The sequence below is a fragment of the Chionomys nivalis genome, chromosome 12 (genome assembly GCF_950005125.1).
Source record: "Chionomys nivalis chromosome 12, mChiNiv1.1, whole genome shotgun sequence".
Taxonomy (NCBI): domain Eukaryota; kingdom Metazoa; phylum Chordata; class Mammalia; order Rodentia; family Cricetidae; genus Chionomys; species Chionomys nivalis.
Genome location: NC_080097.1, coordinates 50,033,232 through 50,036,835, shown reverse-complemented (window position 1 = coordinate 50,036,835; position 3,604 = coordinate 50,033,232).

The following is a 3,604-nucleotide window of genomic DNA, read 5'->3' as shown; positions in this document are numbered from 1 at the left end:
CCTGACGTCTGCTTCGTGGCCTCCTGGAGGCAGGGTGAACAGTCCTGGGCTGCGTTTTCAAGCTGTTTGTACCTCTCTCCTTGGTTTCCTGCCGCCCTCCGAAACCCTTCTCTAGGCTGGCCATCCCCAGGGCTGTGCTCAGCCTTGGAGTCTTCCTGCTCAGAGAGAGGTGAGCTGCACGTTGACCACGCCTGGCATGTGTGTGTATATTTCACCTGAGAGCGGACTGTTTGTTACCTTCCTAGAGGGCCCCATTCCTTGGGGTGGAGCCAAAGCTTGTGCACCATGTTTTAAGTTTTCTTGGTCACTGAATTACGTGGCTGGTGAAGGAATTCATTTATAAAATCATAGTTTAGTTCAGAGAGAACAGGAGGCTTCCCCCTAATCAGCATTCACTTTATTATCCTGTTGACCTGTTACTTTCCTGCTAAGTGGGAGGGGCTGGTTCTTTCTAGAAGCTGAGGAAGTTTGCCTTCCCCTAAGTTGGGGATCAGAACTATATTGAGCTCTTAAAGCCTGCTGAGTGCTGGAGACGTGAGTCAGAGGTTAACCTGGCTTGGATGCTGGGGCTTCAGTACTGCAAGACAGTTCTTGTCCCTAAACTGCATCAAATAGTTCCTCCTCCGCTGCCTGTCTTAGCTCATCACATGCCCACCTGCAATTCCATTCCTACCCTAGAGCCTGTGGAGTCAGGCCAAGAGAAGCAGCCCAGGAGAGAAACCTGCCTTGTTGTACACTTGGGGCCGGCTCTGGATGGCTTCCATAAACAGATTGTGGGTTGTCGCCTGTGCCCAAGTCAGTAGCAGTGTTCCTTGGGTGAAAAAATGACAAATGGGCACTCAGGAAGCAGAGGAAGAGAATCTCTGGGAATTTGAGGCCTACCTGGGCTGGTCTACAATGAGACCCTGTTTCAAAAGATAAAAAGTAGGCAGAAGAGCATTTCCTTTTCAGCCTGCCCACAGGCCTTTGATGGTTCACATTTTACACATCCTTCCCTTTCTACATGTTAAACTGGAGCACTGTGCTGTAAGAGTCCTGCCGTTATATGCAATCCTCATGTTAGTGCCGGGCCTTCAAGTAGTCATTTGCTGCCTGACTACATCATTCTCAGGTACATCAACTTTTGGGCAGTGGTCTTCAAACAGGTCCTATGACCAAAAGCATTCATGCCTCCCAGAACTCATCAGGCACCGTGCTAGACTTACTTGGTCAGAAGTCTGGTTCCAGAGCAATCACATACACACTGAACCTTAGTGAAAGTTACCGGAGATCCTGGAAAATGACTCAGCAGGGGAAAACCTCAAAGGGACTGCCCCAGACACGATTTTCAGATAACCAGAGGCTCCAGAAAGGTAGACCAGGTCCTTCCAGCTGCCATAGTGGCTGGGTACAGATGGGCTTCTGAGGAAGACAGCACATCCAATGTGTAAGGAACCAAGGGGCTACACTGGAGATGCTATAAATTCCATTGAGTCAGAAGCAGACTGGGATTCTCATTGGTAGAAAGAGGACTTCTCCAACGTATGTTCCAAGCAAGACCCTTGGTTCAGTGTCTAGCAACAATAAAATAACAAATGGGGGGGGGGGTAAGGAAGGTGTGTCAGATGTAACCTATTATATATATGTGTTTCAGATAAATGGCTTTATAGAAATGTTCCATGCTAAATTATCTGGATATAAACAAAACTATTTGAAATTCAAGGGGAGCGTGGCATCCTGTGCTTTATTGCCACGAGAAAAAGTCTTTGGGTTTTGTGTTAGAGATGGGGTCTTATGTAGCCCAGGCTGACCTCCACAACTGAGAATGACCTTGAACTCCCAATCCTTCTGCCTTTGCCTCCCAGGTACTGGGATTATTGTAAGAAAAGATGAGCTTTTCTGTTTGTGTTTCTTTTAAAGAGAAGTTAAAGAATCATGAAATGCATTACTTTGACTAGTTTCAACAGGGTGACGCTGGTCCAAGGTTGAACCGCAAACAACCAATTAAATTAAGTCTCCATGCCCCAAGAGGTACCCCAGTCACAGTAAGGAAATCTGTGTTTGCATACAATGCTGCATGAACCGCCATGCCAGCTGAGGTGCCTCAGTGGTGAAGTCAGCATACACAGTAGGCTGAACAAGGGAGCATACATGGGGTCCCCCAAAAGGTCAAATGCTGGAAGCTTGGTCCACAGCGTGGCAGTGAGACGGCTGAGGCACATTGCAAGGTTTTGGAGGTACTGTCCTCAAAGGGGGTCAACGCTTGTCTTCCAGAGTTAGTTCTGAGACCAAGAATGGGGTGGCTCATTTCTGGAACCCTTGCATTCAGAAAGCGGAGGCAGGGGATCACCATTAAGCTCAAGGCTACCCAGATTTCCAGGCCAACCTGAGCTAGTTTAAGACTGTCTCTTGCTTCCTGTGCCCTCTCCTGTATGTCTTCCCACCAATGTGGTGTTATTACACATGAGGCCCTCCAGAGGCTAAAGATGGGGCCACCTCATCTTGGATCTTCATCCTCCTAGGCTGTAAAGGAAATAAACCTCTTTTCTTGGTAAAGCAGCTGGCCTTGGGTGTTGTATTATAATAGGAAACAGGTTAGCATGTTGCCTAGATTTTCTCTGCTATCATGCCTGTATCGCTGGCTTTCAGATACACAGGGAGTCAGGGGCCATCATACAATGGAGCAGACCAGGTTAGAATTCAGAACGAAAACCTTATATAGGAGAACTGCTCTTCCTGCCTGCCGTCCTTTATCTTGAATTTCGGTATAAAAACATGGGAGGGCAAACTGGAAGGTCTTCAGAGGCTGGTAGGGCAGATGCCAGTGGCAGGCTGGAGCAGCAAGGTGATCTTCTACTGTTCCTCCACAAGTAACACCAGGTAGCCATCAAGCCCTTGCCAGTCCTTACTAGCTCTGTTGTGGCGACAGATGACTGGGCCTTAAAATCACTATCATCTGTCTGGTCTTTCAGGTAACCTGCATTTGACAAACTCAGACATTACAAGGGATTTTTAATTTGTTACTTTGTGGTGCTGGGGATCAAATGTAGGGCCTTGTGGTAGTTTAAATGTAATTGGCCCCTTAATCCCATAGGGAGTGGCACTATTGGGAGTGGCCTTGCTGGAGGAAGTGTGTCATTGTGGGGGCAGGCTTTAAGGTTTCATATGCTCAGGATACCGCCCAATGTGTCAGTCAACTTCCTGTTGCCTTCTGAGCAAGATGTAGCCAGCACTATGTCTACCTCCATGCTGTCATGCTTCTCGCCATGATAATGGACTGAATCCCTGAGCTATAAACCGCCACCTCAAATGCTTTCTAAGAGTTGCCGTGATCATGGTCTTTCTTCATAGCAACAGAAGCCCTAACTAAAACAAGCCTTGTGTATATTAGACAACTGTTCTACCACCCAAGTTATATTCCAACCCTGACATGCTATCATAAAAATCTCAAGATCAAAAGCTTTTACTGGAGGCCACGCTTCTGACAAGTGACCAATGAACGCTTAAGAGCCCTTTGAGTGAGAAAGACACACTGGCACTCTTGGGAAGCTTGGCAGCCTCACCTAGAACGATGATGATTAACGCCTTTCATTGTCAAACTGGTGAGAAAAACAGGAACAAGACA